Source organism: Pseudophryne corroboree, chromosome 3 (genome assembly GCF_028390025.1).
Source record: "Pseudophryne corroboree isolate aPseCor3 chromosome 3, aPseCor3.hap2, whole genome shotgun sequence".
Classification (NCBI taxonomy): Eukaryota; Metazoa; Chordata; class Amphibia; order Anura; family Myobatrachidae; genus Pseudophryne; species Pseudophryne corroboree.
Window position 1 is genome coordinate 515,534,861 of NC_086446.1, and position 12,430 is coordinate 515,547,290.

The 12,430-nt window shown below is 48.2% G+C and overlaps 1 pseudogene; it reads right to left on the bottom strand.

Moving 5' to 3' along the window:
• Window positions 1-2,924: 2,924 nt before the first annotated feature.
• On the bottom strand, window positions 2,925-3,091 carry LOC134899789 (U2 spliceosomal RNA; annotated as a pseudogene).
• Between the last annotated feature and the right edge of the window lie 9,339 nt (window positions 3,092-12,430).

The following is a 12,430-nucleotide window of genomic DNA, read 5'->3' on the forward strand; positions in this document are numbered from 1 at the left end:
TAAAACATAACCAGATCATGTCCCAGTACAGGTCTCCATAAATGACTGCACGTCCTCTGCATCTAAATATGGGACCGCAGGAGAGCCCTCCTGCAGATTCCCCACAACTGGCACAGACACAGGGGACGACACAGTGACATCTACAGCAGGAGCACTGGCAGCTGAAGCAGGAGAGGTGACCTCCATCTCCCCCTCCTCCAGCAATCCATCATAACGGTTAGAAGTAGACAACACAGGCACAGTACCTTGGAGACGTGGCCGTTTAGCAGGGCCAGAGTGAGGACCTCCTTTCTTAGGTCGCACCAGGGTGAAGGCATCCAGATCAGGGGTAGTGCAGGCAGAGCTCACAGGGCTGGCAGCACCTCCGGACACAGTGTCCCATTCAACAGAGCCCTCTGAGTCTGCATCAGAGGACTCTGTCCACTCTCCACAGCGGGACTCTGCGCCGCACTGGCCGGCGGCTGGGACGGGAATTCATCAATGACCACACTACCGCTGAGCCGCGGGGGGGCGGGGCTAAGCGTGTCCTCGATCTCCGGAGCGCTTCCCCCGGCGGCCGCAGCAGCAGCGATGACAGCAGGAGCCGCAGCAGCAGGGTCACGTCTCACCCAGCGCTCTGTAACCCGGCGGGGGGGCTCCTCCTCAGCATGTAGAAGTGGCGCCACGGCATCAGACTCCTCAGCATGGGCCGTTACAGGGACAGACTTGGCAGGCATGATGACAGTAGCAGTACCAGACACCCCGGCCGGGGTTCTGGCAATTACTGATGTTTGCCCTAGTGAAACACCCACAGACACTTCAGTTGACACAGGGGCCACAATGGGGGTATTCATCTTCTCCAACACACTAGCAGCAGTCGGCGGGGGGTCAATAAACTTTGTACAGGTGCGCATTAGGTGGTCCTGGCTCCCGCAGAGATCACATTTTTTTCTTTGGGGACATTGCGCAGCTTCATGATTTGCCATACCACAATTGCGGCAACATTTCCCTTTCATGCAAGACCTCCTTCGTATGGCCAAAGGATAAACAGTTACGGCAGTATAAGGGCTGATCCGGGTAGAATAAAAAAAACCTAGCTCCACCGATAGAAAAATTTGCGGGTGGGTGCATGACACCCCCAATCCCCCCAGGGTCCAGGCGCAGCCGCACCCAGAACCGTGTCTTGCCGTTAAAAATGCCCACATATTTCTGGAGGCGTATACCGCCACGGACAGATGAGCAGTATCTTGTCAAAAAAGCCTTGATCTGGTCCGGCTCGACAAAGGGGTCATACATGTGTACGGTCAGAGGGCGTTCTGCTCCCATAAATAAGGGCAGCAAGCTAAACCCTTGGAGGAGGGGCTCATTAATATGGGCTCTTACCCGCTCGTATGTGGTGATGCAGGCTTCAGGATAAACGAAGGTCACGTCAAAAGACCCAGCATTAGCAAATTCCTGAATGCAATACAGGTCCTCCTTCTCCACTTGGGCCAACGGTACCAGAATCTTGTGCCAAATGTGCATGAGCGTGCGGTGCTGTCCTCCGACTGTCCTATCCAACTGAATACGAAAGGTGTTTTTTGCACCCGACGTCCTGGCAGCCACAAGGACTCCAGCAAAGGATTAGATCCACTTCCCACGAACACTCAGAGCCCCCAAAAGGGAAACTCCGAATACCAAGGGCCAGACCAGGCACGCAAAACGCACCTGATCTTAGCCAAAAGGCCGAGAAGCGATAACCCGAATGTGGACAGAGGGAGCTGCGCAGCCGAAACAGGATCTACAATCCATCATGGAGAATCACCCTCCCCCCTACAGGCTTACTCTATACTATCCGCAGATTGACTTGACTTTTGGCGGCGGCGGCCACCCCAGCAAAGAAGAAGGAACAAATCCGGACTGACAAGCAGGCAGTCACCCAGGTGCGCGCGCGCAACCACATTCCATCACTCACTCCTGCCTCGTGAGTTTTCTCTCCTCCTGTCTTGCTGGCTGGTTGACTGACTGGCTGGCTGATGCACAATCATTTGCATTTGGTCCGCCTCCAACAACCACACCCACCAGACGTCTGCCGCCCGTCTGTCCTTGGCTCCGTGCTTATCACATTTACACAATGCTATGCACTTCATCGCTTAAGCAGTGGCACATTCATTCTGCAATGGAAGGTTCCCTGGCTGCCTTGAACCTGTCTCTAAAATCTGGATTGTTTCAACCAACCCGTTCATACTGGCAGATTTCAAGGTTTCACTACAGTGTGAGGGCTCTGTGATGTCATCATGATGCGACACACGTGATGTCACAATGTGCTTGGCTGTACGGACTGCATTTGCTTGGCTTGCTTACTGACATCCACTTGAGGGAGACACACACCAGGAGATAGATGCGCATATACATACTGCAGAGGTTGTTCCTTTACTGACTCTACAGCAAACATCCACACCTCCTGCAGCCAGTGTGGACACCGCCACAAAAATAAAAATAATAATATTTATTTCCAAACAAGAAAGGGTCAATAAGCCAAGCTGCAGGATGATGATAATAATAGTAAGTTAGGAATTTAGGAATTGATTTCAAAGTGGCAATGCTTGCTTGTTCGTTCGCACTTACTTAGCATTCAGGAATTAGGCCTCACATCCACATGGCCCCTCAGCGTTTAAATTTGCCATGTGTAGAAGGAGGGAATTCAATGGAGACAAGAAGTAGACACAAAACAAGACTCCACACAGTAGTTCTCAGGTTGCTTTTATTCATTTTATTCATCCATTGTAGCATTTTGCAAGGAACAGCAACGCTTGAATACAATTTTGCAGCAGTGTAAGCCTGCTTGCAAAATCCCCCCAAATCCAGGAGTTCAGCAATGCTATGCTGCAAGACCTTTGCAAAGGCAAACCCTGGGAAAAAAGCAAAGACATGGTCACTAGTCCTATTTTTGGAAGACAGAATAGGAAAGGTGCACTGGTCCTGGAGGTACTGCAATACCGGGTCAATGCGTGGAGTGGACAGAGCATGCTCTTCTTCCATCTCCCTGTTCTAAAAATCCATTTACTATATGGCCCCCAGGTAGGTGGCATTTTAGATATTATATAGATAAGAACAGATTTTTTTTAAATATTTCCTGTTTTGTCCACAATATTGATACTTGCCACTTTTATTTTTATAACCATTGATGTGTAAGAATGAATAATAATTTTTTTCCATTCATCACATGGTAACATATAAAACATCAATTAATACATTCCAAAATAGACTTGCAAACCTTGCTTATCGTTAATAATTTAAAAAAATAACACCACAGCATATAGCATAATACATCATAATAAAACAAATACATTGATATAGCAATAAAATACATACACAGAATAAAACACCCTCCTAAGCTCCACCCACCCCATCTAGTCCAATCTAACAAATTGCTTCCATTTCTGATGCTTCCACATACCTTCAGCATCTTTCTCATCACCAGTATGTATAGCCCACATATAACGTATAAAGTTTACCCAAGATCATTCACACACAAGCATTAACCTTATTTCCATCTTTTTTTAAGCACACAAATATTTCTAACATCCCACAACATTTCAGGAAAACAACCTGAACAGTATCAATCATCCACACATTCTCAAAAATATAACGTGTAACCTCAATCTAGTCTTCCACTACTTCTCACATACTATCAAAACTCTACAAGCTAACTATCTTTCCCTGAAGATTCCATCCTTCCCATACTCTTCAAAACATCCTAAACTTCAGTCTCAGACACATCACCCAGTGACATTTTACAATCACTTTAATCAACTCTACACTTATACACACACCAGTAGGATGTGCGCACCGTGCAATATTGTATACAATTTCCCGACATACGATATCAGGCATACACACTATACAATGAAACAATAAGATAAGATGAAATGTTATCTTATGGGGCTGGAGTTTTTAAGGGAGCACAAGGAGGAGTAGGAGGGTTCAGGCTGACTTCAACACCCTAAACTCGTATGGTTGTAAGTACACACTCCAAAAATGCTCATGATATTGCACCATCAAGACTGCATGCAGTTCAGATGTTGGATGTCAAATGAGATCCGCAGGGCAGCACATCATAATGATAAAACCTATGTACACACTATGCAATATTGTATGCAATATCTCATAGTGTGGATGCAGCCTCTCACTAATTCCAATCGGCACCTCAAGGGCACTACACACTTGGTGATTCCAGCGATATAAACGATATGATCAATGAACGATTTCCCATCAACTGCAATGTGCACACAAACTGAACGATGTCTATGAACGATTTTTACGTTTTGAAAGATTCAGGTTCATTTAAAGACTGGGCATGGTTTCATACTAGGGAGGGCAGGACTATTCTAAATAATTGAATATCTGCCCTGTAGTTTGTTGGTGAGATGTATACCTGCTAAACCTTCTTGCACTGCTATTTTGCCTTTCCTTTGATTTTGGTGTGCCCTATCAAAGTGTCTTTATTGTGTGGGGAGCCTCAGGGCACTTACAGGGTTACCTTGGATTGGTGGTCCAGGACCAATTGCATTTACCTATAGGCAAAACCAGTGCTAGTGGCTGTCAATCTTATTTTGTCAAACAGAAGTAAATCACATCTCTTACCACATAACTTCGCATTCAGGATGTCACAATTTACATAAGTAAATAATTTTCACCAAAATTCCTCAATAATATTCTTTAGGGACTAGTGGTGTCCTGCAACAACAACAACAAAAAGCATACTGTAGGGAACCTTTTACTCCAAAAAAATGTTTGACCATCTGCCATAAATGGTCTGATTTTTTTCTGGGGCGGTGTGAGGGTGCAAATAATGGGTGGTTTATTGTCAATACTTTTCAGTACTTAAGGGCCCCATACACTAGAACAATATGTCTAGAGGCTGAAGTCGGGGCGATTTCCCTTGAATTCTCCCGGAAGCGTTTACATAAGATTCCAAATGATTTTGTACAATTTGACATTTTTGAGACTGCTATACATCGCATACGATATGTCAAACACCTACATATCGCATGGGATGTATAGCATGCATTCACAGGAACCATCAGATACATCTGATGGGCTGGATTAGGGTGCTAGGGGGGCTGGCCCAAAGACAAATTAACTAGCAGCAGCCAGTATGCCTGTGGACACTGCATCTATGTGATTGGCTGGATTGGTGTTAGGGGGGTGAGCCAAATAGGCATATAAATAGCAGCAGCCATTTTACCCATGTGCACACTGCTGCTCTGTGATTAGTGAGGCTAGTTAATACCTTCCGAGTGTTCCACATTGTTAGTGTGCTTTGCTTTGTTTGGCTTGTTTCAACAAAAGTGCTATACCCTATTTTCAGATGGATTCCGACAGGTATCAACATCTGTTAGCCTATGGCTATTTGAAGCTGAAACGTGACCGGGATCTGAAACGGAAGAGGGTTTGGAGCAAGGAGTTCACATGTCTCTCCTGACCGAGATTAAGGGCGATATCCCTGAAGATTATCGCATCTACGTGCGAGTGGATGACGCTATCTTCCAGGAGTTTCTGGGCATTGTGACTCACTACATTGAGAGGCAGGACACCAAGATGCGGGGGGCCATCCCTGCTGAGGAGAGGCTGACTGCTACGCTGAGGTTTCTGTCTAGAGGGCGGTTGTTGGAGGACCTGAAGTTCGGGACCCTCATCTCACCCTAGGCTTTGGGTCTGATCATCCCTGACACCTGCAATGTCATTCTGAAGGTGCTGCAAGACCATTATTTAAAGGAAAGAAAGGACACCACACCTGTTTAGTTACTTAAACTGTTTATAGAAAAAAGTTGTTTTTCCCTCTTGGAAAATGTGCAAAAAGTAGGACATACCATTCAAGTAGGACATACCTGAAACACTGCATTTGGTTTGTCCTGTGGAGTTATTGTTAGAGCTTCTGTTTTGTGTGAAACAAGTAACCACTACAGAAAATGTATGTCTATTGTTTGCAACTGATCTTCAAGTCCTACCAGCCACCACAGTGCTAAACTGTAGCACTACTGGAAACAATAATAAAACCATTAATGCCTATAGTGTACAAACGGATGACTTAATTATAAGTGTAACATACATAGTAACATAGTATCTAAGGTTGAAAAAAGACAATTGTCCATCGAGTTCAACCTATTTGTGGTCTCCTATGAAGGATAATTTTGTATAAAATGTTGACTGATGTTGATGACTGCCGTTACGTTTTACCCCTCTTTTTTATAATAACCATAGTGCGTGACTATGCCCCGTTACCCTGGATATCCTTATCCATTAGGAATTTATCTAACACATTCTTAAAGGTGTTGACTGAGTCAGCCATTACAACTCCCTCAGGCAGGGAATTCCAAACAGATAACAGAACAGAAATTTGAGCTCCTTACAGATAAATTAATTTTTTGGCTTGTTTAACAATGAAGATGAAATGGAACCTAAAAGTGTCTTCTGGGATAGCTGTGATATGCATGTATCAAGAAGTCCCCTCGGTTGTCAACATGCAAATATGTCAGGTGGATTGGAGTTAAACCCAAAGATCACTGTAATTTTGAAGATGCTCTGATTATGGTTGAAGTAGTGGCTTGTTTAGAAAATCAGGATTTGAACAATTGGCTATATGCTGAACTGTATCCGACTGATGAAACAGACTTGTGCTACCAGGTAACACCAATGCACTCTGAGGGTACTAGAGAAGAACCAGTTTCTTCTACATACATGAAGAAAATAAAATCCATAAACTCAAGTCAATCTTATCTTGAGGTGAAATGGACTTCTGGGGAAACTCCTTGATGGAAAAGAGCCAGGATGTATGAAGGGAAGATATTTATTAAATTATGGGAGCAACAATAGAAAGGGGTTTGCTGTTTTCTCTGACGTCCTAGTGGATGCTGGGAACTCCGTAAGGACCATGGGGAATAGCGGGCTCCGCAGGAGACTGGGCACATCTAAGAAAGATTTAGGACTACCTGGTGTGCACTGGCTCCTCCCTCTATGCCCCTCCTCCAGACCCCAGTTAGAATTTTGTGCCCGGCCGAGCTGGTTGCACACTAGGGCCTCTCCTGAGCTCTTAGAAAAGAAAGTATATATTTAGTTTTTTTATTTTCAGTGAGATCTGCTGGCAACAGACTCACTGCTACGAGGGACTTAGGGGAGAGAAGCGAACCTACCTGCTTGCAGCTAGCTTGGGCTTCTAGGCTACTGGACACCATTAGCTCCAGAGGGATCGAACACAGGCCCAGCCTCGGTCGTCCGGTCCCGGAGCCGCGCCGCCGTCCCCCTTGCAGAGCCAGAAGCAAGAAGAACGTCCAGGAAATCGGCGGCTGAAGACTCCGGTCTTCATTAAGGTAGCGCACAGCACTGCAGCTGTGCGCCATTGCTCCCCAGGCACACCACACACTCCGCCATTGCTCCCCAGGCACACCACACACTCCGGTCACTGATGGGTGCTGGGGGGGGGGGGGGCGCCCTGGGCTGCAATTAGAGTACCTTACTTTGGCAAAAACACATAATATAGTCAGTAGGACTATATATGTGTAAAATCCCCTGCCAAAAATATCCTTAAAAAAGCGGGAGAAGTCCGCCGAGAAGGGGGCGGGTCTATCTCCCTCAGCACACTGGCGCCATTTCCTCTCACAGCTCCGCTGGAAGGACGCTCCCAAGGCTCTCCCCTGCAGTTTCCAGGCTCAATAGGGTAAAAAAGAGAGGGGGGGCACTAAATTTAGGCGCAAACTGTATAGCAGCTATAGGGGAAAAATAACTGTGTGTAGTGTGAATCCCTGCATTATATAGCGCTCTGGTGTGTGCTGGCATACTTTCTCTCTGTCTCCCCAAAGGACTTTGTGGGGTCCTGTCCTCAGTCAGAGCATTCCCTGTGTGTGTGCGGTGTGTCGGTACGGCTGTGTCGACATGTTTGATGAGGAGGCTTATGTGGAGGTGGAGCAGGTGCCGATAAGTGTGATGTCACCCCCTGCGGGGTCGACACCAGAGTGGGTAGATATGTGGAAGGTTTTACACGACAGTGTCAACTCCTTGCATAAAAGGTTCGATGACATAACAGCTGTGGGACAGCCGGCTACTCAGCCAGTGCCTGCCCAGGCGTCTCAAAGGCCATCAGGGGCTCAAAAACGCCCGCTACCTCAGATGGCAGACACAGATGTCGACGAGGACGAGACTAATGTACATTCTACTAGGGCCATCCGTTGCATGATTACGGCAATGAAAAATGTGTTGCACATTTCTGACATTAACCCAGGTACCACTAAAAAGGGTATTATGTTTGGGGAGAAAAAGCAACCAGTGGTTTTTCCCCCATCAGATGAGTTGAATGAAGTGTGTGAAGAAGCGTGGGCTTCCCCCGATAAGACACTGGTAATTTCTAAAAAGTTACTAATGGCGTACCCTTTCCCGCCAGAGGACAGGTCACGTTGGGAGACATTCCCTAGGGTGGATAAAGCGCTCACACGTCTGTCAAAGAATGTGGCACTACCGTCTCCGGACACGGCCGCCCTAAAGGAGCCTGCGGATAGAAAGCAGGAGGCTATCCTGAAGTCTGTATATACACACTCAGGCATTATACTGAGACCAGCTATTGCTTCAGCATGGATGTGCAGTGCTGCAGCTGCGTGGTCAGATTCCCTGTCGGAAAACATTGATACCCTAGACAGGGACACTATATTGCTAACCATAGAGCATAGTAAAGACGCAGTCTTATACATGAGAGATGCACAGAGGAATATTTGCCAGCTGGCATCTAGAATAAACGCAATGTCCATTTCTGCCAGGAGAGGATTGTGGACTCGGCAGTGGACAGGGGATACAGATTCTAAAAGGCACATGGAAGTTTTGCCTTACAAAGGTGAGGAGTTGATTGGGGATGGTCTCTCGGACCTAGTTTCCACAGCAACTGCTGGGAAGTCAACATTTTTACCCCATGTTCCCTCACAGCCAAAGAAAGCACCGTATTATCAGGTACAGTCCTTTCGGCCCCAGAAAGGCAAGCGGGTTAGAGGCGCGTCCTTTCTGCCCTGAGGTAGAGGGAAAAAGCTGCAACATACAGCCAGTTCCCAGGAACAAAAGTCCTCCCCCGCCTCCTCTAAGCACCGCATGACGCTTGGGCTCCACAGGCGGAGCCAGGTGCGGTGGGGGCCCGTCTCAAGAACTTCAGCGACCAGTGGGCTCGCTCACGGGTGGATCCCTGGATTCTACAAGTAGTATCTCAGGGGTACAAGCTGGAATTCTCGCCGTTTCCCCCTCGCCGTTTCCTCAAATCTGCCTTGCTGACAACTCCCTCAGACAGGGAGGCAGTGCTGGAGGCAATTCACAAGCTGTATTCGCAGCAGGTGATAGTCAAGGTACCCCTCCTTCAACAAGGACGGGGTTACTATTCCACAATATTTGTGGTACCGAAACCGGACGGTTCGGTGAGACCCATTTTAAATTTAATATCCTTGAACACTTATATAAGAAGGTTCAAGTTCAAGATGGAATCGCTTAGGGCGGTTATTGCAAGCCTGGACGAAGGGGATTACATGGTATCACTGGACATCAAGGATGCTTACCTGCATGTCCCCATTTACCCTCCTCACCAGGAGTACCTCAGATTTGTGGTACAGGACTGTCATTACCAATTCCAGACGTTGCCGTTTGGTCTATCCACGGCACCGAGGGTATTTACCAAGGTAATGGCCGAAATGATGATACTCCTTCGGAAAAAGGGAGTTTTAATTATCCCGTACTTGGACGATCTCCTTATAAAGGCGAGGTCCAGGGAGCAGTTGTTGGTCGGGGTAGCACTATCTCGGGAGGTGCTACAACAGCACGGTTGGATTCTGAATATTCCAAAGTCACAGCTGGTTCCTACGACACGTCTACCGTTCCTGGGGATGGTTCTGGACACAGACCAGAAAAAAGTGTTTCTCCCGGAGGAGAAAGCCAAGGAGCTGTCATCTCTAGTCAGAGACCTCCTAAAACCGAAACAGGTGTCGGTGCATCACTGTACGCGAGTCCTGGGAAAGATGGTAGCTTCTTACGAAGCAATTCCATTCGGCAGGTTCCATGCAAGAATCTTTCAGTGGGATCTGTTGGACAAGTGGTCCGGATCGCATCTTCAGATGCATCGGCTGATAACCCTGTCTCCAAGGACCAGGGTGTCTCTGCTATGGTGGCTACAGAGTGCTCATCTTCTAGAGGGCCGCAGATTCGGCATACAGGACTGGGTCCTGGTGACCACGGATGCCAGCCTTCGAGGCTGGGGGGCAGTCACATAGGGAAAAAACTTCCAAGGACTATGGTCAAGCCAAGAGACTTCCCTACACATAAATATTCTGGAGCTAAGGGCCATTTACAATGCCCTAAGTCAGGCAAGACCCCTGCTTCAACACCAGCCAGTGCTGATCCAGTCAGACAACATCACGGCGGTCGCTCATGTAAACCGACAGGGCGGCACAAGAAGCAGGATGGCGATGGCGGAAGCCACAAGGATTCTCCGATGGGCGGAAAATCACGTGTTAGCACTGTCAGCAGTGTTCATTCCGGGAGTGGACAACTGGGAAGCAGACTTCCTCAGCAGACACGACCTCCACCCGGGAGAGTGGGGACTTCATCCAGAAGTCTTCAAAATGATTGTGAACCGTTGGGAAAGGCCACAGGTGGACCTGATGGCGTCCCGCCTCAACAAAAAGCTAAAAAGATATTGCGCCAGGTCAAGGGACCCTCAGGCGATAGCTGCGGACGCTCTAGTGACACAGTGGGTGTACCAGTCGGTTTATGTGTTCCCTCCTCTTCCTCTCATACCCAAGGTACTGAGGATAATAATAAGAAGAGTAAGAACTATAATCATTGTTCCGGATTGGCCAAGAAGAGCTTGGTACCCAGAACTTCAAGAAATGATCTCAGAGGACCCATTGCCTCTGCCGCTCAGACAGGACCTGCTGCAGCAGGGGCCCTGTCTGAAGACTTACCGCGGCTGCGTTTGACGGCATGGCGGTTGAACGCCGGATCCTAAGAGATAAGGGCATTCCGGAGGAAGTCATTCCTACGCTGATAAGGCTAGGAAAGATGTGACCGCAAGACATTATCACCGCATATAGCGCAAATATGTTGCTTGGTGTGAGGCCAGGAAGGCCCCAACGGAGGAATTTCAGCTCGGTCGATTTTTGCACTTCCTACAGGCAGGAGTGACTATGGGCCTAAAATTGGGTTCCATTAAGGTCCAGATTTCGGCTCTGTCGATTTTCTTCCAAAAAGAACTGGCTTCACTGCCTGAAGTTTAGACTTTTGTTAAGGGAGTGCTGCATATTCAGCCCCCTTTTGTGCCTCCAGTGGCACCGTGGGATCTCAAAGTGGTGTTGGATTTCCTAAAGTCGCATTGGTTTAAGCCACTTAAAACCGTGGAGCTAAAATACCTCACGTGGAAAGTGGTCATGCTGTTGGCCTTGGCGTCGGCCAGGCGTGTATCAGAATTGGCGGCTTTGTCATGTAAAAGCCCTTATCTGATTTTTCATATGGATAGGGCGGAATTGAGGACTCGTTCCCAATTCCTTCCTAAGGTTGTTTCAGCTTTTCATGTGAACCAACCTATTGTGGTGCCTGCGGCTACTCGGGACTTGGAGGATTCCAAGTTACTGGACATAGTCAGGGCCCTGAAAATATATGTTTCCAGGACGGCTGGAGTCAGGAAAACTGACTCGCTATTTATCCTGTATGCACCCAACAAGCTGGGTGCTCCTGCTTCTAAGCAGACTATTGCTCGCTGGATCTGTAGCACGATTCAACTTGCACATTCTACGGCTGGACTGCCGCATCCTAAATCTGTAAAAGCCCATTCCACAAGGAAAGTGGGCTCTTCTTGGACTGGACATCCTCAGCTTCCAGGTAAGGGACAGCAGGAGAGCCCCCCTGCAGATCCCCAGCAACAGACACAGATACAGGAGATGACACGCTGGCCCCCAACACCACCTCCGGAGCACTCACAGCAGCAGGGGTACCAGCAACCTCCATATCCCCCTCATCTAGCAGCAAGCCATCATAACGATTAGTGGTAGGAACAGTGGTCACAGTACCTTGCAGCCTAGGGCGCTTGGCATAACCAGCAGCAGGACCTCCTCGCTTAGGATGCACCAGGGTGAAGTCTTCTGAATTTGCAGCAGACGGACAGCGGGTGGATACAGGAACCCCCCTTCCCCCGCCAAACACAGTATCCCACTCCACTGAGCCCTCCGAGTCAGCATCAGAGGACTCAGTCCAGGCACAGCGGCGGGACCCCGCAGCAGGGCTGACGGGTGTCAGTGACAGGATTCCTCAATTACCACGGAGCCTCTGAACCGTGGGGGGGGGCGGGACTTAGTGGTGACGCGACCTCCGGAGCGCTTCCCCTGGCGGCGGCGGCTTTCTCCTCCTTGGCCCTCGTCCCAGCAGCAGCAGTGCTCTCAGCGGCGAGAGCTGC